Raw genomic sequence first — 23,648 nt, 5'->3', positions numbered from 1 at the left:
GCAGATGGCCTACTAAGCTGCAGTGATTGTTGAACCGTTGAATTAATCATGGAGGTAAAAAGTGTTTTTGTTTTTTCTTTTCCTTTTCTTTTTTATTTTCTGTATTTTTTCCAATGTTGACTTCCTTTTTTTCCTCTATGACGTCACAAATGTTTGTAATGATTTGATAAATCTTGAGTTGTACTGTTATATTGCGCATAATTAAGTTTATAAAAAAAAATAAATAAATAAAGGTAACGGTTAACACAAAAAGCTAAAGCAATAGTCTAATTAAGGGCTATCGTGTGAAATATTCACAACACTGTTTTTCCAAGGTTGGTGTCTCGGCATAGAGTGCTTTATGCAAAGCAGATACAAAACTAGACAAATATTGGATTTTCTTTTTAATGAAAACATGCTGAAATCAGCTAAACCGGTTGAAATTGGTGTCCTTGCATCCCATATTTTTATTTCACCGTGTACGCTTTCAGTGTTTAATCTGTATTTAATTTTCGCCTGTTTTATTCTAAAAATCCTGAGCGGAAGTGAATTTTACTGACGGTACCACTGGGGGAGCGTAAGTCGACTCCACTCCACTGGGTGGCGGTAATGCGCCGTTTCTTCTACCGATCGCGACACACTACCAAGATGAAGAAGAGCCCCGACGGCAGACTGTGAACACTGCAGTACATGCGACCGTACAACCGCTTTCTCAGCCTCTGTTCAATTTTTCCTCCAACGCCAGCGACGACACCGAGGAAAACAGTCATCTGTGTTTTGAAGTGAAGTGGCGGAGAAGACTTCAACGTATCCGGAAACCCTAACTTTCCGTTACAGCACGGACCGTGAGTAGGCTGTTAGCGTGTTATTTTGGGGCTGCGGAGGATGAAACAAACGGGGTTGCTAATATGATTTGTGTTCCGGTTGTGTTTATGTAATATTAGCCTGGTAATCCTCCACAACAGCGCAGACGTAGGGACTCGCCGGTCAAAATTACATCGGTGGTTAACGTTAACCAAAATATGTAGTTGTACCTCTGTAAGCGTTGTGATATTACCCTGTGTGTATGCAGCGCGACAGTGGGATTTATGGCTGTCATCTTACCTCAGCTTTACCCTGTCAGTGGTGCCTGTGAAGGTCTACCCAGGAGACCGCATCATGTACAGTTCAAAGAGATACAGCAATATTACCGCTATGCTAGCTGCAGTAACACATTCAAGTGTTCTGCAGGTATGCGTTGCAGTGTTGAAATCTGCTCCTGTCTCTGTACTCTGTACCCTGCACGTTTGCAAAGCCCTGTTTGACGCGAGGAGAGAAGAGAGATTTGACAATGTAGGCTACATACATGCAGTGCAATGCAAGGCTTTCAGAAGTGCCTCTTTTCAGGCTGCTGTTGTGTGAAAGCTGAGGAAGCAATCCCTGCCTAAAGGTGTGACAACTGGATTATTAAAAACAGTAGCACCTCATCTTTTCCCCCTGTTGCTTCACTTAAGGGGAAGCAAAAGTAAAATCAAAGATGAGATATGATTATGATAGAACTGTCACACAATTTCTGCAGGTAATGGATCCAGAGAGTGAAATTTACCATATTAGACCTTCACCTGTGAATCAGAGTTACCTGTCTGTGTAACCCTGTGTGCACATCTTTGTCAGGCAGTTTATTGAACTGTGCCCCCCCCCACCACACACACACACACACACACACACACACACACACTGCTCACATGCTGGGCAGATGGAGCAATCAGTTTACTTGAAGTGGCCCTTGCCCAGCGGAATTTCTCACAACAGTTTGCAGGCACTCAGTGAATCAGAAACGGATCTCAGTGTCAGTATTTGACTATGTTAAAAATCCGATAACGAAACATTGGCTGTTTTTTTTCTGTTATTCTTTGTTAAAAGAAATTGAAACCAAATTGAGACATGAACATTTTAAAGAAAAAACAGTGTGTCTGAACAGTTTTATTTGACCTTTTTGGTGGACAAACTGTGTAATGGTGTTATTGTTTCCTTACTACCTCAAACATTAAATCATATGTTTACAATCTCTGTCAGGGCTCTGCAATTACATTTAAAAGTTTCGGCACACAAGTGAAAATTAACAGGCAGAATATAAAACATTAAACATTTAAATTAATTATACAGGATGCAAAAGGGGCAAACTGACTTCACTGGGAGATTATAGATTACGGAAGAGTTTCGAAACAAAAAATGTACTTGGAACCTAAAAGAGAGGAATGTATTGTGCTTCAGGAATGCATCGACTTTCAATGTGCTAACTTATTCTTTTTAGGCTTTAGAAAAAGGGTTGGCGTTTTACCGTTTTATCAGTACAAATCCTCATGATATTTCAGAATCCTTTGAAACCTCAAAGTGAACCTATTTTTGTTTGGCTGGGCAATATGTTAATTTTATATTGAAATTGTGATATAAGACAAAATTTTGTCTTACATTTGGGATGTTGTTGTATTCTTAGTGTTGTCTTTTCCTGGTTTTAATGGCTGTATTACAGTAAAGCCATGTAATTTTCTGAACTTACCATTTTGGTAAGGCATTTAATTGCCTTAATTCACTTAGTTATTATTTCCACATTTCTCAGTGTGTAAATATTTTGTAAAAGCACCAATAGTCAACCTTACAAACACACAGAATGATGATTTTAGCTTTCTCCATATTGTCCAGCCCTATATTTATGTTTAGTTTTCAGGTTCTGAACATGGACATAAACACGAATGGTAAAAAAACTGCAAGATCCCGGACGAGCCCCCAATTGTTACGTTCCAACTTGTCTAGGAAGTTTCAGGACTAACCGTAATTATTAAATAAACAATACATACCGAAGAGAAAAGAGAAATGTTTTATTAACTAAACAAAAACTCAGAAAACACCGGATTTTAGACACTACACGGTATATCACTACACACTGGTATTACACTAACGAAATGCAAGGAGGTACACTAAAACACGTGGTGGCGAGACGGTTCCCAGAAGCACTAGCGGTCCATACTGACTGCCGGCGGCCTTGGTCCACTCTCCTTTATCCTTCACCTGATTGGCACCAGCTGCGAGGCCGTTCAGGGAACACACCTGCAACACACACCTGTAACAAACAAACAGAAAGACACCCACACACACACCACAAACTCTACGGCACGTAACAATTTATAAAATCCTAACTTGACAAAGAATTGATCTGTGCTGGGGCGTTGGTAGCTTAGTGGGTAGAGCAGGCGCCCCATGTACAAGGCTGTTGCCGCAGCGACCGGGGTTCGACTCCAGCCTGTGGCCCTTTGCTGCATGTCATCCCCTCTCTCTCTCCCCCTTTCAAAAACTTACCTCTCCTGTCCATTAAAGGCAAAATGCCCTAAGAAATATCTTTAAATAAAAAAAAAGAATTGATCTGTGCAAATTTTTGACATTAGATTCCGCCTGCTTAAATTATGACACGATCAGCTGAATGTTTTAGAAGACCGTTGGAGCAGGAGGAGCTACAAGAACACAATTGCACAATGGTGACAGAGTGTCTTTGGCTGGGTACAGATGGTGGATGGGAACACAGACAAGTTCATGCTTGTTGAACAGGCATTTTGATAAGTTGCTCTTATCATCTTTTACCTGCAAAGGTTTTATTGCACCACAATGACGAGCATCTGTCTCTCCCTCCTCTGTGCTCTGTTGCTCACACTGTAGAGCACAGTCTGTGCTCTACAGTGTGATATCAACCAATTTGTCAGTTTAGCTCTGGTTGGAACAAATGTCTTTACTTCTAGTTTTACACTGGGATACTGGAGTTTGATAGTGCCAGTACATTTAAAAGCTTGAAAAAACAAAACCCGAAATATAAAACATTAACTTTCCCTCACGAAAGTACTCAGCGTTGAATGCTTCTTAACATGTCTGGGTTTCGTCAGGGAAAATTTTGGATATTTTTACTAAATAAGGGAAAAATGCTTGAACCTTATTACTGCAGTAACAATTTCAGCTTATCAAGGTCAAGAACATTACTTTAAGTGATGGCAATAAATTGTACCCGTTAACCTTGTCCCATGAGAATGGTGACTAGTTTGTCCCTCGCCTTCAACAAGCCTTTTGAATGGGCAGATGCCTGTTAGTCACAGCTTAAAGGTACAATTAAACCCCAAATCAAAAATAGATATTTTTCCTCATACTTGTAGTGACATTTATCAGTCTAGATCATTTTGGTCTAAGTTGCAGAGTGTTGGAGATATCGGCCGTAGAGATGGAATGTGTCGCATATAATGGAACTGGCACTCAGCTTGTGGTGCTCAAAGCACTAAAAAATACATTTGAAAAACTTAACAGCAATGTCTCTTTCCAGAAATCATCTTTATGATTTGGTTGGCGGGTGTAGTTCAGTAGAAAGAAAATAGTTCCTACATAAAACTGCTCACAACAAGGTCTGTGGATTATCTTGAGTAACCGGGTCATGATTTCAGGAAAGTGACATTACTGCTGAGTTTGTCAAGTGTGTTTTTGTTTTTTTGTTGTTTTTTTTTTTTGCTTTGAGCACCACAAGCTGAGTACCATCTAGTTCAATTCAATTGGAGAGAAGGCTGACATCTCTTTGGCCGATATCTCCAACACTCAGCAGCTCACACCAAAACAATTTAGAGTGATAAATGGCGCTACAGGTAACAGGTAAGAGGAAAAATGTGTGTTTTAGATTTGGGGTAAACTGTCCCTTTAAAAAGGCTTTTGTATGATACAAAAGTCTCAGTGTTTACTCCTCAAATTATTGGCAAGATACAGTTTATTTTCCACACTTCACTGTCACTGTGTGTCTTCAGGAGGGGTGGGGGATGTACAGGCATAAACTTTAGATTTTTTAATGAGGGGGATCCCTGCAACTTGACGGGTTGAAAGCCTCAGGCAGGATTGCAAGTGCTTGGTTGAAAGCGTCTCATCATGCTATGTAATTATTGTAGCTAAGCAGTACTTGACTTATTAACCAGCTGGACTTAAATTCGACCTCACGCATTCCCCAAATGGTGATGTTTCTGTGATGTTTCATAGAGTCGCATAAGCCAGAGAAAAGCCAGAAAAAAGTTGTGCTTATACTGCCTGTACTGGGGAGACCCAAGCTAAAAGCTGCTGTGTTTAGCACTGTGCAGTTATGTGTGTGATTTGTGTGTGTGTGTTTGTTATTACTGTCTTCAAGAAACTGACTATTTTAAATAATGAATGAATGAGTGCAGTGTGACGGTATCAGTGTTTGCTCTTGAGCCGAGTGGTGTTTCCCTTTGAAGGGAACTGGAAAGCTCCCCTTCCAAGTTAGTGGTGGTGCGTGAGATTTGGCCCAAACAATTGACAAAGACTCACATTTTCCTAAAAATAATGCGACATGGTCGGATTATTTTTGCAGAGAAGCAGTGCAGGGGCAGTATTTTGCTGACAAACTCTTGCCTTTGTTTAAAGAAATTATGCGGAATGATTGAATCTGTTTGCAGCTGTGTGGGAAAAGCAATTTGGCTGATTTGCTGAGTTAAAGGGAGTAATTGAGGTTTCGCAAAATCCGGTTGCAGTAGTCAGCTAAAACAAAACACTGTTGGGGGCACCTTTAGCAAATACTGATCAAAACTAAGCTGAGGGGCCAGCTACACTCAACCTGACTGTGTATTTCATGTAACTGCTGCAGTACTTCTCCACTTGCTGAGGTGACAAGTTTAAAGAGGGGGAAAACAGCTTAGAAAAAGGCATTGAGGGTGCCATGCCAAAATGACTGTGTGCGCGTGTGTGTGAATGTGTGTGAGAAAGAGAGAGAGTTTGTGAGCAAAGTTCACTTAGCTCTGCTGCATTGTGCCATCTCAGGGAAACTGTATGCAGCTGAGATGCTGCACTGGCTCTGTTAGTGGACCCATGCAGCAGCAGCAGCAGCAGCAGCAGCGACTGCTACCACTCATGCTAATAAGTTGTTGCCAGCTGTCAGAGGACTCTCCCTTAATGCTCCTATATTGCATGACTGGAGGCAACAAAAATTGGAGCCGTCACCTTCACACAGCTCCTTGTGGACATTGCAGCTTCTGTCATCGATCTATGTTCTCTGCCCTGAGGACACTGTTGTCGGAGCCCTTCATCATAGGGATAACACACTATAAAAAGACAATGCATTTCCTCAGGATTTGCGGGCTGATGGGTGCTGATGAGTGCACACATTTGCAGAAGACCACAGGGGCTCGGTGTCAGTTGCCATTGTGATAAGCTGCAGGATAAACATTCTGTTACTCTGTTACTCTTATTTGCAGGTATTTTAGGTCACCTTCAGCAAATACAGGCTGACATTAAGTACAACTGATGACCAAAACATGGCCTCTTAAATTAACAAATAACCTTCAGAGAAAGGGTATGTTGTGATTGACGGTTTGTTAACTTTGCTTTCTCTTCTCAGGGACCGTAGCAGCTATTTTAGTGTTTTAATGATTGTCACACTGTCAGGAAATGTGGTGTTTGCCACTCCAAATGAACACCTGCCAAGCACCAAATTTGGGCAAATTGTCCCATTTGGCAGGAGGAGCACCTGCTTGACTGGCCAGTAATTGTTTGCAGGCAAAATATTTGAACACATAGGTTGCATGAAATGAAATCGCTCTAGCTGCCTCCACCCTGGACGCCTTCCTGAACATATTTGCTTTCCCCCGGCAGGATGGTGTCAGTGCTGCAAAAACAAATGTCAGTCCAGTTTTATCGCAAGGTTGGTGTGACAAAGTTTAGTTAGACTTCCCTTATTTAAAAATGTTCTATTTACAAGTGAGTGTCCTGCTTTCTTTTTAATCTAAAAGCACATTTGAACTGTTTGAAATTAATACATTTGTTAGTGGAAGTCAAATTAGCCAAACTCTCTTGACTTCCTTTGTGCTCCTTATCAGTGGCCACTTGCATGCCGTTGTTGGCTGACAGCTATTCATCCTTTGTCCTGTGTACATTTCCTGAAACACGCGGGGCATCCTGTTTTCCTCTCTCTCACTTAATTGTTGATTTAAGTAAATAGCAGCTACAGCATTTCATGCCGTTGCATCAACCAGTTGTTCCAGTGTGACACTCAGCTGTCTCCCCATCTTTTTTTCTCGTTTTTTTTCTGAGTTTCTCAATTCCAAATATGAGGAAAGTTTTCAGAAGACAGTACACTTGAGCTGCATTATTTTCATTTGAAAAAGAAAGGGGTTGCTTATAACCCGTAATCAGTTTAGAGCTTAAGAATGCGTGCAGCTCCACATGACAGGCATGCTCGTGCCAGCCAACAGTATTTTTGCAGTGGTCCCTGTCCTTGTGAGAAGATATGTTGGCTCCATTGTGGAGGAGACACAGAGGAATCATAGACGAGTTGGAACTGGTAGCCACAGCTTTATATCTGATCCGATTTACATCCAACCAATGGGGCAGGCAGTGTGATTGCTCAGACAGCTAAAAAAGTTTTTGACCAAATCTTGGATCTGAGCTAATTTTCTAAAATTCTAAAATGGAAGTGAATGTAGTAAGTATAATTGCCTTTTTTAAAAAAAAAAAACAAAAAAAACTTTAAAACAAGTGGTTTAAAGGCCCTAAAAACTTAATTTCTCAATCAGCTTCTTACTGTCAGCAAAGGGACTCTGCATTAAAACATTAGGCCGTTTTTCTGAACAGTTGAGCTTATTTCACATTTTAGTTTTTTTTAAGTTATCTAAAGTTCTCACTGATTTGTAGTGGGCAGGACTCAGTTGGACAAATGTGATGTTATATCATCCATCTAATCAGGATGTGGCAACAGTTCCGATGAGTTTTGAGTGTTTTATTCTTATTAAATGATACCTAAAAATGTTTTGTAACTTTGATTGTTTCTAATGTTGTAATAAATACTCAAAGGAGTATTAACATAGCAGCAAACCACTATTTGCTATGTAAAGATATAGTGGAGTAATGGTATTCTGACTGAGCAGAGAATGTAGTCACGCTCTGTGGGTGTTGTTATCTGAGGTTATCTGTTGTTAGCTGTGGTAGCTGTGCCGGCCAGGTGTGCATGTTAGTGCATTTGAGTCCCTGTGGGAGCGTCCCACTGGCTAGCTAATTGCTGCCTCGGAAACACTCTTCGGTTCCACCTAGGTTAACAGCGTTAGTTAAAGGAGCTATATGTAAGAAATCTAAAGCAATTAGTCGTAAAATCCTCCTAATATGTCACAGAGACTAAGGAATAATGCTCATATAACATAATGATCTCACAGATAACAATAGTACAGCATTTAAAAAACATTTTTACAGTCTGCAAATCATGTTTATGTTTTGAATTTGTGTTTTGGCCTGTTGTGCCACCCACCGCCGTCTACCAGTCACGCAGTCAGTAGAGTCTCAGCATCAGTTACAGTGTCTCGGTACATAGCATTAGCAGCCGGCTCCTCCTCAGCTGTATCCCGGCAGCAGCGTTAGCAGTGTTCCGGCACATAGCATTAGCAGCCTGCTCCTCCTCAGCTGTATCCCGGCAGCAGCGTTAGCTGTGTCCCGGTACATAACATTAGCAGCCGGCTCCTCCGCTGTATCCCGGCAGCAGCGTTAGCAGTGTCCCGGTACATAGCATTAGCAGCCGGCTCCTCCTCAGCTGTATCCCGGCAGCAGCGTTAGCAGTGTCTCGGTACATAGCATTAGCAGCCGGCTCCTCCTCAGCTGTATCCCGGCAGCAGCGTTAGCAGTGTTCCGGTACATAGCATTAGCAGCCTGCTCCTCCTCAGCTGTATCCCGGCAGCAGCGTTAGCAGTGTCCCGGTACATAGCATTAGCAGCCGGCTCCTCCTCCACTGTATCCCGGCAGCAGCGTTAGCTGTGTCCCGGTACATAACATTAGCAGCCGGCTCCTCCGCTGTATCCCGGCAGCAGCGTTAGCAGTGTCCCGGTACATAGCATTAGCAGCCGGCTCCTCCTCAGCTGTATCCCGGCAGCAGCGTTAGCAGTGTCCCGGTACATAGCATTAGCAGCCGGCTCCTCCTCAGCTGTATCCCGGCAGCAGTGTTAGCAGTGTCTCGGTACATAGCATTAGCAGCCGGCTCCTCCTCCACTGTATCCCGGCAACAGCGTTAGCTGTGTCCTGGTACATAACATTAGCAGCCGGCTCCTCCGCTGTATCCTGGCCGCAGCGTTAGCAGCAGAGAAGCTGGACTTGCTCGAACGGTCCGCTGGAAAACTGCAGATCAAGGACGCAGCGACGCAGCCCTGCCACGGCCGCCGCCCGTGGGCAAACAAATCATTCTCCAGCTGCTGTCCAGCAACCTCAAATCTGTAGGTGGGAGCGGACACGACTCATGGCAGTATTTTGAATTTGAGTGCAGTAACCGTTTTGGCCACATTCTTACATACAGCGCCTTTAACAAGGGCACTGTTGCTGTTGTATCTGCTGTTTATTGAGTAAACACAATTAGCTGCTAGCAGCCAGTTCAACCACCTTTATGGTGAGAACTATATGCAGACAATCCCGCCCCAGACTCTGAATCATAGATATGCTCTGAATGTCACATACAGCACCTTTTAATATTCTGGAAAAATACTTAAGGTGAAGTGTTCAGGGGCTTTATATAACATGGTCAGCGTGTAGGATTATTTAAAATCTGTTGTTGTGTTGCCTTGTGCACTTGTTGCGGTGCACCCTGATATTTCTACAATGAAGTAGAGCAGAAAAAAAATAATTTTCCTTTGATCACACTTTTTATTGTTCTTTTGTGTGACTCCTGAAGTGACAGAGATGTGTGTGTGTTTGTGTGTGTGTGTGAGTGTGCGTGAATGTGTGGGTGATCGTGAGGCTTTGTAAAGTGCTCTGTCCTACTCAGCGTGAAAAGCACAATGCAGATACAATTCCTGTGCCATGCAGTGCATGTGAGTTTTACATCTTTGCCATGAGATAATTACTCTGCCGATGACCTTGCTGTTTCACTGCAGCTATCAAAACTTGTCCTACAGTGCTGTTGTTTCCCAGCCAGTTGAAATTAATACTGAAATTGATTTTTGACTTAATTTTACAGGAGTGGCCAGTTTCAATCTATTAATCAGTCTGCGTAAAACATACTGTAACAGATAATGTTGGCTCACGGCTGCTGTTACCAACTACAAGCTACAGACCAGTGTCAAAGCCTTTCAGGGGCATGAACTGGGTGATATTAAATATCTGTCTATGTAAGTTAGCATCAAAGTCATTTACTCACAGTTGTGTAGGGAATATATGAAAGATGCATATTATGATGTTTTCACATTGTTGTTACACTGTCAGCCAGTCACGGTTGCCTTTACTAATTTGAATTACAAACTGTTCCACTGAACCACTGGACAGTAAAGGGTTAAGGGTATAAATTTATCTATGGTGTATTGCACACATATAATGATGGTTGAATAATGCTGTCTCTGAGGCTTTGTGCTCCCATCATACTGTAGAATCCTTAGTGCTAGCTTTATTTAGAACTGGATGTTGTTTGAAATTGTTCAGTTTAATACCAGAATCCTTTGTTGGATGCTTTACTATTTACTCTTAATTGAAAACAGTCCCACGCACCACTGTGTTAGTGGTGAAAATCCAATAGAGCAGTGTGTGTTTGTAGGTGCATATGTATACAATTTTCATACCACCCCTGAAACCCCTTCAGAAGTCATACAGTAAGAATATCTTTTAGAAGAAATGTCAACAAGCTTCTAAGAAGGCTGTTTCATTTTTAATTCCCCACTATTTTCAGTTAAAGTTAAAAGTGTTTTTTAAAGTAAAGTCAGCCAATATCTGCTGGGAGCTTTTGCATTCTGTAGCAGGGCTCATTTTCTGTCTGTCGTGCCATTTGTCAGTACAAAGTGTACTAAAGCAACTCCTTTCTTCTCTGGAGTTCCCCATGACCTGCGAGGCATGCCATGTTAAGTGCACTTTGCTTTTCAGACCAACAAAAAAACAAAAATAAAAAAAAAATACTTTTTACCCATTCCGCCTTACAGCTCCTTGCACTCTCAGCGTTTGTGGATCACATCAGACCCCTGTCTCCTGGTCATACTCCACAATGGAGCTCCATTAATCTACCAAACTAGACCGAGCAGGGACTGGCTTTCTGCTAAAGTAATCTTTTCACTGTAAGATACAGAATCAGGAGCCCAAATAGAGGGTTTTTCCATATTGTCTTGCCTTGTCATAAACATGCTTCAGCACAGGACAACAGGCTGTAATTTTGGAGGATAGAGTGATGATGGTGCGGGGTAGGGGTGTGTGCAAATAAAGCAGCATGACCCTGGCTTGTGTGGCTGAGACATTCTGCACTTCCCTGAGGGGGGCCACATCAATGCCGCCCCATCACCCCTGTCACCAAATCGTGGTGAGTGGGAAGCTGCAAGTTCTGGCCATTATTCATGCAGTATACATTAGGATTGCGACATACTCGTGAATACATAATGTACGACTCTTTACTCCAGGAAAAGTACAATAACTGTCTGCAGCTTTTTATTTTTTAAGACATTTTGTAACCTCTTTTCACTTTGACTAGCGATGAGTTCTCAGTGAAAACAGAAGAAAGGGCTAATGCATATGCCAGACAAGGTTAGCATCAGAGCGTGAATGTGACATTACAGTCAATGCTGTACACACACACACTCTCACGTTAGCGCTACAAAGGACAGGACGAGGCCTCCATGAAATCACCGGGACTACACTTGGTCATAGTTGAGTGGACCAGTCATTGGCAGAAATGCTACGCACACTAGCCACAGATTATTGCTGCTATTATTCTTTGAGAATGTATAAAAATAATCTAGCAAAATAATCTGAATTTTTCATTTTGTGCTTAAAATAGAAGAACAAAAGAGCATTTTGTTGATGTAGCAAGAAAAGGCACGTGGTGCAGAATATTTGCAAGGGGGAAAATGCTTCAGTCATTCTGATTTGACAGTAGTGTCCCTGCTGGGTAGAAAATCATGGGTGTGCTCCTTATGAGACTATTCTTGTTTGGGTATGTTACCGATTTGTCATTCCCATGCTGGCATTTTCTTTGGGCTCTCACACTTCATGTTGCCATGAAGGGAAATGAGTTGCTGCTTTTAGGTGATGTGAATGAAATAGTATGGCTAAATAAACATCAGCGCTCCATATTTTTCAAGAATATCATGCAAAATATAGAGTATGTGGCTCGTAGAAAGGTCTGAATGTTTATTTATGGTCTGTAACCTTTGCTGGTTGCGGTACGTCTAGGTCTGACTGAATATTCATGCTCCCTCTCTGCTGTACTTCACATTTAAATGGTTGCACTCATTCATAACTGCAGGCTTCCCACTCCAACCATAACTTTGTGGCCACATCGCTGCTCCACTAGAGTAGGTGGGGGTTAGATGCAAATCTAATTGGTGCTTCTGGAGTCTAAGCATGTTAGTCATAGTAAAGGAAATGTTCTTAAGTAGTCATCGATACTGGCAGTTGACATTTTTATTTTCTATCAAGCAACTGACTCAGTGTCTATATTGTTAGTTTGAACATGTTTTGCCTGAGGCAGCACTGACAACCCCAATATCTTTCTATATATTTTACCTCTCTGGGAGATGACAGGTAATTGTAAGATCGTCTGGAACAATGAAAATAAGTCTAGCTCCTCATTATCCATGACAGCATATGTTAAATGTTGATTTTTCTAATGCTTTTTCATTGATATTTGGCAAATACATCCAATTAAAACGTGTTTTTTGGGGGGTCAGGAATGAGTGAGAGCAGCCTTACTTCCCACAGTGATTTGTTTAGTCTTAATAGCTGAACTAATAAACACACACTGCTAATATACTCAAGTTTCTCCAGGCCCATCATTAGAGATGTGAAAATCTTGCGAAAACATAGATAATCCTTCAGAGATGTCTGATTATTGTTGCACTGCTGTCCCACGTCAATATCATTTTCACTTCCACATCATCTCTCCTTCATTTTGTGCATGGTAAATCTAAAGCTGAAGAGTGACAGTCACTGAAACCTGCCGAAATAAACATATAAAACTGAAATATCAGTCACCATAAGTGAAATCAGCCTAAATGTTTGACCAATACCAAAAGGATTACACATACCTTGAAAGATAATTGCATCATACAGCATTTTAAGAAGTATTCCACTGCTAGAAAGATGGTCTTTTCATAAACCTAGGTTGTCTAGAAACACTACTACTACTACTAAATACTTTTGAAATTAATGCTATATGACCAGAAAAAACAGAGAAAAAGGACTGTGGCATTTGCGTCTGCTCAAGAGGTAGAAAACGTACAACTACCAGAATGCACTGCGCCATATTTGATCAATGAACGCTCCCGCTGTTGCGTGGCGTAGTGTGAGCTGCTTGTTTGAAAAACAATATGGCAGCTAGCTGGTGACAATCAATCTTGAATTACATTTAAACAGTGTGCTGAAATATGCTTCTGAAAACATTTGTTTCTTAACAGTTTAAGACAGAGAATGGGATGTCTGGCTCCTTCTTTTGATCCGCTTCTATAGTCTTTGTGTCTGCTGTGATGGCGGGTGTACTAAAATGAGGAAGCACTATCTGTAGTTTGTTCAACAGCCCAAAAGCCAGTGACATGAATCATCCAGTGGATTTTTGCTTGCTAATGTGATGAGAAATCTGGACACTGGCAAGATGAAGGGAAGTTAAACGTGGTTCACTCGCACATTGTTATGATATACTGTTGCTTGGACACTGGCAGTGTCTCTTTAAACACTGGAGATAATTTTGTTAAATTCTTAAAATACAAATTTGTCTCATTCTGACCTTATATACAGAGTAGCAACTTGAGTTATTATGTTTAACAGCCGTTAAAGTCTTTTACACCTCATAGCATGCACTAGGCCAGCCTTGTTCCCTCTTTAGAAATATGTCATTTTGCATCCACACAATCTATGTACGATTAAGTTGAAAATAAATTTTTTTGGAAAGCATGCACACAGTACATTCCTGTCAGGATGTAGGTGGATACCCTCGCTCTTCATCTCTCCCAGATGTACTTATACATAGGACAGAAGTGTACCTGTCACTGCCTTTACATGAGCTCACAGTAGATCTCCGGCATACTGGATTCAAAGCCACATTGCCCTAGGGTATGGCTATAGTGGGCTGCCATGTCATTCAGTGTAGCCACTGTGTGCTTTTCCAACACTATCTCAGGCAGGCTCTGTGAACATATGCACAAGAACTGACACCCGCACAAAGGTTCACGTCATAGCTGTTCACTGTGTGTATATATCACCTCCAAAAACATGGCTTGTGTCATGATGTGGCTGTACATGTATTCGCATTGGATTAGGCTAAGCCCATCAATAATGCAGGCCACATGGAGTAGCTGTGAAAACAGTCTTTTCTTGTTTTATAAGCTCTTCTTTGCTCGTTGGCCTTGTGCTCTCACAGAAGGTACAGTCAGACAGTAAATCCTCCGTCCGTGAACGAGGGATTGTTCTTTAAACTTTTGAATGTCTGAAGTGAGTCTGCAGCTTGATAAACGAATGAAGCGCCCGCTCTCCTCCACTTGCGTGTCCTTTTCATATTCATCAACCTTCTCTGTTTCCTTCTCGTCCTCCATATTCTATGGAGCTCTGCACGAAGCCCTTGGTGATATGGCTATATATAGAAGGAAAAGGAGGAGCATGATTAAGAAAAATAAAGTGCCTCTCGGTGTGCTGTTCTGGGGTGCACGCTTCAACGCTTCTCTTTGAAAGGGTTAATGATGCTCAGATTTGGCCAGTAGATTGTTTTTGTCTGTGCTGGAGTGACTCAGGGTGAAGAGGTCAAGCCCCCGCAGTCTGAGATAGACTTCCTCAATTAACCACAGTACCTTCTGGCTAAATGCCCTTTGTGAAAGAACAGCCTGTCGAGCTCTGAGCTTCCTTTGTTATTATTGCTATGAAGGTTTAGAATTGAGCAACACCTGTTTTTGTTATAAAGCCCATTATTGATATTGATAAGTCAAGGATTTTATAGTATTTTTCTGTCTCTATTGTGATTAGTAGAGGACTCCCTCAAGGCCCATTTGAAGTCCCTGAACACCATGAGTAAAGTACTTGTACCTGTGTCATTATCAGCTACAATGAGATTGATTTTTTGGCCCAAACACAACGTCCCTGAGCAGGGTCACCAGTCTATATCAATGATTTTACATAATGTAGTCATCAATCATATACACTTCACAGTAGTCAGGTGCAAGGGACAGTTTTATTGCACTTAGGCTGTGTTGGATGGTACATTTGGTTCAGTTCTACTACTCACCTCACAGTCTTGTATGCTAAGAACAGCAAAGAATTGCTTGAGAACGGGTTGCTTTTATAAAGTAACCCCACAAACTAGTGTAACAGTCATTAGGGCTGTCCTGAATACCATTTTTTGGGCTCTGGAGCTTTGCTAGTAAACAGCAGTGAATATTCAGAGCTTTGGTTTGTGGGTGCTGAACATGACTTGGGACAGACTCAGCCAGACATTTTCCTTAAAGGTCTGCTGTGTGGAACTCAGTAGCATCTAGTGGTGAGGCTGCAGAACTGAGACACCTATGTTTCAAGTGTGTAGGAAAACTACAGTAGCTGATGCAATAACGCTAATGGCCCTATCTAGAGTCAGTGTTTGATTTGTCCATTCTGGGCTACTGTAAAACAACATGGCAGACTCCATGTAAGAGGATCTTCTGTATGTAGATATGAATAGCTCATTCTAAAGTAACGAAAACACTGTTCTTATTTTCAGGTTATTATAAACTAATGAAAGCATATTTATGAATATTATAAACAACTTCTGCCAATACATTCCCCAAAATTCTACACAGGGGACCTTTAATATAGATAAATTATGGACCTGCATAAATATTAATAAAAATAGTCTTAGAATCTGAGACGGTGCTAGCTCCAACAAATTTAAGATTTGAGATTTATATTTATATGATTCATTTCATATTTCTGTTGCAAAGGTTAGACACAGCATTTAAGGACCAGGAAAATAAGATTTTACCCATTTTAAATGGTTAAAAAAAGAAAAGAAAGAAAATCGATATGTGGCAGTCAGCACTGAAAAATTTTGTGGTGGGCTGCCACAAATAAATTAATGAATGGGAAACACTTAGATTTATGTTTACTAAGAATTTCTTAATTGCCACCCACAATAAAGAATATCCAAATCCAAAAATTGAAAAACGAATACCTACCCGATGAACAAATATCTAAGTAGTCAAATATTTGGGTCTAACCCCTACCTACGTACATGGTTAGTTTGTAATGTGCTCCATGGAAGTACCACTTGTTACACCTTAGTTTAGATCCAAACGGCAACCTCCAGGGCTAAAAACTGGAGCCAACACTGAAGTGCCAAAAACTGCACTTCTCTTAATGGCCACTTGAGGCTGGCTCCAGAAGTCAGTCAGGCCCCATAGACACTCATGTTAAAACGGCCCAGCTTCACAACAGAAACAAACATCTTTACAGCTTGGTACAAAAAAATGTTTTTTCGCCTCTATAGCTAATTTTCCCGTTCATGACAACTGTATAGGGGGTGAATTTTTTTTAAATAACTCGTCTGTTTAAAATTTATTAAGGTCAAAAGTTATGCATAATTAAAGGCGTGTCACTTTTAGTGATGGCTGTCTGCCGATTGTGTCCTCAGCTTCTTGCCCAAATATGGTCACTTCTGGCCCTAAAAAGCCAAGATGGCAACGGTCGAAATGCCGAACTTGAGACTTCAAAATGGGAGTCCACAAACATTGAGTTATGTCATGGTAGCTACATCCAGTATTTTTACAGTCTATAGTTAGAACAAATAAACACGCTTTTTTGAAATCTGCTATTCATGCTGATCAGTGGATGAGGAAGTTAGCTCCCCTCTGTCTGGTCAGGTTTTTTTAGAATTAATAGAGATGCTACAGTGGATCTAAACACGACGCAGGGAAATGGATGGGGGGTGGGGGTTGCTGGGAGCAAAGCGTAGCAGGTGCTGCCGGCCCATGGGGGCATATTTGTGTACTCTGCTCACTCAGTGGGAACATTTTAATTTGATCCCTTTGTTTCTATAAAACAGGTCAGGATTTGTTCTGCCCCTGAGCAATTTGTGTCAGCACTTGGTACAGAAACCGCTGCAGTGATGCAGTCGTCATAACACGTACTCTGGTTTTCAGAAATTTCTTAATAAAGTTCTCTGTATAATTGGATAGGTTTGGTCACCTAGGAGGTCTTTTAAGATTTCATTTAGGTTTTATATTCATGAAACCACACACTAGTCGTCAATAAAAAGCAACAGTGGGATCTGTCTCAGTTGGAACACTCAAAAAATGACACCGTGCCACACAAAATACATCTTGGTCATGATATTAATCACGTTCATTAAACTTTAAGAATACTTGAGACAAGTCTCACAGTTGCTGGAATTTTTTTCAGCATGGAGCCCGCATTTGCGACAGATAACGACAGCATTGTTTTTTCAGTAGTGGAAAATCCGTGTGCGCCACAGTGGAATGTTCCCTGTTTTCTGTCTCTGCGTGCCTAAAGTTGCAGGTCATTTGCTCTGCAAACACAAATCATCACTACAAAATATTACATTACTGTGTTTAGCCATTTAAAACAAAAAATGAAAACTGAGGTTGTGCATTTCAGTAATTTCATGCTGGACTGATTCCATGATCTTTGAAAGAACTGTATTGTTATGTTAGATTAGGTTTTCTTTTAAAAATACATGTAGAAATTTGATCATGCACACAGTTCTCTTGCCACCTTTTTAGTGACAGTCACTGTGAAGGCTTTCCCCTCTAATTAATGGATCATAGCAGTGGGTATGGATGTTCTTACACAGTCAGTCTGATAAGAGTTGATACTGATGACTGGGTTTAATGTCTTTTTAATCAGCTGATCCTTTGCAGATTACTGATTCGTTTTTAAGAATCCTCACAGAATGCTTTGGGAACCTAGAAAAGCCTTCACACAGCATTTTTGGTTTTATGCATATTTCAAAAGCTTGACTTGGTACTCCCAATATATTAGCATATCTTCTCACACTAATACTGACTAATTTTGTTACACTTACTCAGTGCAGCTTTTTACAAATTGTCCCATGATGTGTTTTCATGACACTTGGATACAATACCTTAAAATAATTAGATTTGATACCATTTTTGATGCCACAGGGAAAACTGGATTGAGGGCATACAACTTAAATTCTCAAAGAGGGAATGAGAAAGAGCAGCAGTATTGATTTTTGTCAGTGCTGCTGAAAATGAATATTGAAACGGTATAAAATGTTCAGTATGGAGATATATATATATTTTTTTAAGATTTTTTTTTAGGTGTTTTTGCCTTTAATTGATAGGACAGATAAGTGTAAAGGGGGGAGAGAGAGAGAGGGAATGATATGCAGCAAAGGGCCACAGGCTGGAGTCGAACCTGGGCTGCTGCGGCAACAGCCTTGTACATGGGGCGCCTGCTCTACCACAAAGCCACCATCGCCCCGTATGGATATATATTTTTGATAACACTTGTCCCATGTAGAATTTCTTATCGTCAACACTAACTAATGCTGCTAGCACTATTAACAGTGCTAACATAGTAAACATCCCTGAAGAATATTGTGGCTCAGAATTAAGACGCTTACTCTATAGGGTGATCATGGGGGAGACCAGTGTGTGGGCACCATGTTTCCACAGCAACGGAAACATGGGTTGGGGCGGTGTTACCAGGGATAATCACCAAACAAGTAACAGCTAGCTAACTAGTGTAGCTACGACTACTACTAAACAGAAGAGTAGCATCCCACAGTTTCTATTTGACTTTGTCACCTTTCTGGAGGAAATGTTCCCACACCGAGCTCTGTTTTGCATGCTTAATTTTTTACATTTGATTGCTAGCTAGCGAAAAGTTAGCAAAGTGTGTGTGTTTGTTTGTGTGTATGTACATTACCCTATCCACCTTATTCCTGAGGGCACTACTGTGGAAATGATTATGTGCGTGACTTCCAGTGAGATAGCGGAAGTAGCAGTAAGCTAGTTAGTCCCATAGACTGTGGTTATAGTCTGTGGTTAGTCCCAGTGGTTACTCTTGGTGGCTAACCACCAACGCTGGTTCTATTTCAAAAGTAATTTGCCTTCAGTTTAGCAAATATTGATTTATTTTTTTAACAAATATTTAACTAATGTTAACTTAGCATTTTCTAAAATGTCTTTGCAGAGCTCTGGTACATGTTGCACTGTCCGTGTCTGTAACGACTAACAACCAGTCTAAGCTAAAGTTTTATCTTCAGCAAAGTGTGTTGAACATGTAACCAGAGCAAAAAGGGATTGTTCCTGTTGTCAAAGGTACCATTGATATGAGAAATAAAAGGAGGATGAGAATGACACATACACTGACACATCCGTCACTCAGCATCAGTACACAGTATCCCTGTCTTTCCCCATCTGACTTCATTCTCAGCCTACATTAGGAAATTGCTTGTTATAAAATAAACTCAGTAACAAACCTTGAAATATGTATTTAGTCAATAGGGCTGAGAATGTGTTACTGATTTACAGTACATCCTTTATATCATATAAAAAATAAATGCCAAAAGTTATTTCTTTTACTGCTACTTTATATTATAATTACTGAAGTCTGCTGCTAAATTCAGCATCATGTTTTGCTTAGAACAGTTTTTAATAACTCAGAAGTTAAAAAGACATGTAAACTGAGTTGTTAATGCAGAAGAGTGGAGGATTAGCTGGGAAACATCACATTCAGTACTGGATTATTTTAAATGTTTGCCAAATGTGTTGGTATCTCTTAATGAGTCATCAGAAATCTTAAATCATCTTTAGACGTAGCAGATTTTCACCTTAAGCTAGCTCGGGCCATGTTAAAGTTAAAAACATTTAACGAAGCAAGGCAAGAGAATTGCCAGCGTGCTCGGTTAAAAAGGAAAAAACAACAACAATGCTTTGAGATGGCTGTCAGAGATGGCAGAGGTATGATCATAATCCTGTTTGAGCTATAACAGGTGGCGTGTTCCACGTTTTATTTCCCAATTGCTCTTGGAAAGAAGAATAGAGCACTGTCAACAAACTGTTAACGTTGGAAATCGCCTGTTTTGGTTCAACGCCAGAAGTTGCACACATAATTCATGCAAGGTGTCATGGGGGCTTGGAATAAGGTGGATAGACCGACGAGCATAAATGGACAAAAATATAGTAGCTGTTAACCATTGACATCCCTGAAAGCAGCGCTTGGTGCCATAGCAACCAATATACAGTTTAGTATTTGAAGTGTGACATCAGTGCAGTTATGCTACTTGTGTGTTACCCTTCTAAAGTCACATCCACTCTTGATGAAAGAAAAAAACCTCATAAAGTTATAATTACACCATGGGACTCCCAGTGTGGACTTGCTGTTAGTTTTGGGTGAATGCTCGCTATGTTGTCAGTTTAGCTCTGGCTCTCAGCCTTTAACTGCTCATCTGACAAGTGTGTCAGTAGTAGGATCACATCAAAGTTCATCACTTGCAGTCAAATGGGACTCTCACACTGGCGATTCTCTTTATTTCCTCTGTTGGTGCATCTTCAGCCAAGCTGATAGGCAGAAATAAATATTATTATTTGTGAATCACATGAATCATCAGTGTTTTATTTCTCAGAAAGGATCCCTCCGTAGCGTCAGTCTGGCTTTTTCCAACTGTCAGTTTTTCAACTGTGTGTTTGCCTAAGAGACATCTCTCCATGGGCGAATGTACACACACTCACGACGCACATGCTCCTTGTTATTCCCAGGGTTGAGAATTTTTCTCCCCAGGCAACATACACTCTCACTCAGACCAAGTGGTGATGAAAGATGTGCCTAAATTAGGATGTTCTGCTGTACCAGAGGCAGGTGTGAGTTTTTAGCACCTCTCCCAAATCTTGCACGTTTCAAATGTGCACTGCATGGTGCTGAACTTTTAATTAGCGGCTTTTTCTCTTTAAGAAGCTTACATTTCCATCAACACCTTGAATTGCAGTATGTGATTAAGCCTGTGTGCATGTCCTTTTAGTGTGTATTTTACACAAAGCTTTTGTTTTTTCTTAAGTGAAAATCTGAGTGTCCTGGGGAGTATTAGTGAATATTAAATTAACCCTTATTCCACAGGCTAGAGGCGTAGAGTCGGTGGTCTGTTTATTGATGTCATAAAGTACAAGGGTAGACTAATGGTAAGAAATATTCGTATTCAACCTCATGGACCACAAGTATTTTGGTAGTTAACAATTTCAGCTGCGATGTAGCTGAAGGTGGCTCTTAAAAAACTAATTTCAGGAAAACAAGTCAAGACTAAACAATAAACCAATATTACATACTGTAAAATCTCTACATACTAAAATATTTCTATTTGCCTCAGTGGCAGGAAGCCTTTAGTTGGAATTTATATTAGAGACAGGCATTCATAACTAATTTCACATGCTTCACAGTTGATGCAACCTCATTACTATCTCCACGTTTACCTCTTGTCATGTTCAGTATTACGTACATTTCCACAGCACTAATTCCATCAAAGATTCACGTCTCTGATTCTCTCATCTCACAGAAATGCATTTTTTTCCATGACCCCTTAATTCCAGCCCTTTAACTTTATCGTTCTCTCAAAATAAGGTCGAGCTACTGCAAATGCAACTCAAAGCAAAAATTTCACTTAAAACATATTTTAACTTTCCACCCATTGGTGGGCTTTTAATGTGAAAAACTTTCACGAAGGGTTGAGTTCATGGAGAAGTGAAAATACTGAAAAAGTAGGTCAAAATTTTTGAATTTCTGTGTATTAGAAACAGACTGAGAGTATCAAAGTAACTCGGCTCAAGTGGCAAACTCTGAGGCTGAAAAATGAAGCCAACACCAAAGTGACAAAAATTGCAGTTCCAAGAAAGGCCACTTGAGGTTGGCTCCCAAATCGAGTCATTTCCCATAGACCTCCATGTTAAAATGCTCAACTTTACAGCAGAAATAAACATGTTTACAGCCTGGTACAAAAACAGTTTTGGTCTGTTTAGCTAATTTCCCCGTTCATGACAACTGTATGGGCTGTGAATTTTTATTAAGGCTTAAAGTTACGTATAATTAAGTGCGTGGGCGCTTTTAGTGACAGGCCGTCTGAGAGGCATCACCACAGTCTATTAGTCATATTCACCCCTCGCTCTTCCAAAGCTCCGCCCTCTTGTCCAAATATGGTCACTTCTGGCTCCAAAAATCTAAGGAGGCAAGGGCCAAAATGCCAATTCAAGCCTTCAAACCAATGTGTGACATCATTGACTACATCCATTATTTTTATACAGTCTGTGATGTGGCCTGACTTTAAATGGAAAATGTTCATCATTTCATCATTTATGTTTTACATATTATGACATACATTTCGATGTACTTTTTAAAAGTTAATTCATCTTGCTTTGTAACAGAAAAACAAGAAAGAGTCAAGCTTTATTTGTATGGCATACATTATATTGTGTAGTGCCCATTGGGCTAAACACAGTGACCTCTGCAGACACAATGCATTTACCTGGATGATTGTCTTTCAATTAGGTGAAACTATCGAGGTGTGTCGTAACCCAACCTGATGACCTAAATAGACTCAGTGGAGCGTGCTGTCAGCCAGACGGGGTCTAAACAATGAGCCACACACACTTGCAGAAGAAGTGTTGTGTTGCCTTTAAATGGCAGTGTGACAGTGAGGGCCATTTAAAAGTCTGGGAACAACACTTTCAGTAACACTCTTTGTTTGGGATTAGCAGGGCAGATGGCTGCTTCTCTGTACACTTCCATTTAAATTACATTTTTGGCAGTTTGCTGATCCACTTGTCTGAAGAGACTTATGACTAGAGTATTAAAATAAACAACCATTACTTAAGTGAGCAGGGGTCAAAGCTATAGCAGAGCATTTCTGTCACAAATATTCCTCTGTTGCTGAGGCTAAATGTTTTTTTTTTTAAAAGAGAGAAAGGCAGTGGAAGAGAATAAGGATGGAAAACTGAACGGGCAACATGGCATGATTATACATCTACCACTCTAAAGGGACATCTACACTTCAGAAGTCTCAAGTAAAGGAATGTGTGCCGCTTGGTTTTTGGCCAGTAATGTTTTTGTGCTGTGGGTAGTGTTTGTTACAACTTGTTCCCTTCCCCTGCCAAACACAAAGCTTTTTGTTTGGATTTGATGGCCAGCCACTGCACACTTCCCTTCCACAACTATGTGACCCCGTCTGTTCACCTCTCACGGACAAAGGGTCAATTTGTTCTTCAACTTAACCCATATTTCAGTCCTTAGATTTTCACATTTGCAAAAAAAATAGTCTAGTCCATTGTCAGAAAATTAATTTGCAACTTTTCTGATGATTGATACATCATTGAAGTCATTTTTCAAGCAGAAATTCCAACTTACAAACATCTTGTTTACAGCATTTCAGATGTGTACTTTCCTTTGTTTGTTTCCCAATATCCTTGAGGTTTTGTCTGTTGATTGAAGAAACAAGCACTTTAAATAGTTGTCCTTGGGCAACAGGAATTAATACTTTAATGTTTTTTTTTTACTATTCTGTCAATTTATAAGTAAAGTGAATCATCTATTATGAAAATAATTGTCAGTTGCAGTCCTGCTATGAATTATCACAACTACTAGAGTTGACACATGACATGCTTTTGTTTGTTAAACAAAAGCATAATAATGGCATGAGTACTTTGGTGCATGTGAAAACACAGGGTTGGCCCTGA

The 23,648-nt window shown here is 40.6% G+C and overlaps 1 protein-coding gene across 1 annotated transcript in view; it reads left to right on the top strand.

The window, feature by feature from the left end:
- The first annotated feature begins 622 nt into the window (after positions 1 to 622).
- The window catches only part of adarb1b (adenosine deaminase RNA specific B1b), a 144,181-nt gene continuing 121,155 nt past the window's right edge, over positions 623 to 23,648 (top strand). The window contains exon 1 of the mRNA XM_049594634.1: positions 623 to 824. The gene's annotated coding sequence lies outside the window, so the exon portion shown is untranslated. The remainder of the gene's footprint in view (positions 825 to 23,648) is intronic.

Source organism: Epinephelus fuscoguttatus, linkage group LG13 (assembly GCF_011397635.1).
Source record: "Epinephelus fuscoguttatus linkage group LG13, E.fuscoguttatus.final_Chr_v1".
NCBI lineage: Eukaryota > Metazoa > Chordata > Actinopteri > Perciformes > Serranidae > Epinephelus > Epinephelus fuscoguttatus.
Note: the sequence above shows the minus strand (reverse complement) of the source record. Positions and strands in the feature narration are given on the sequence as shown.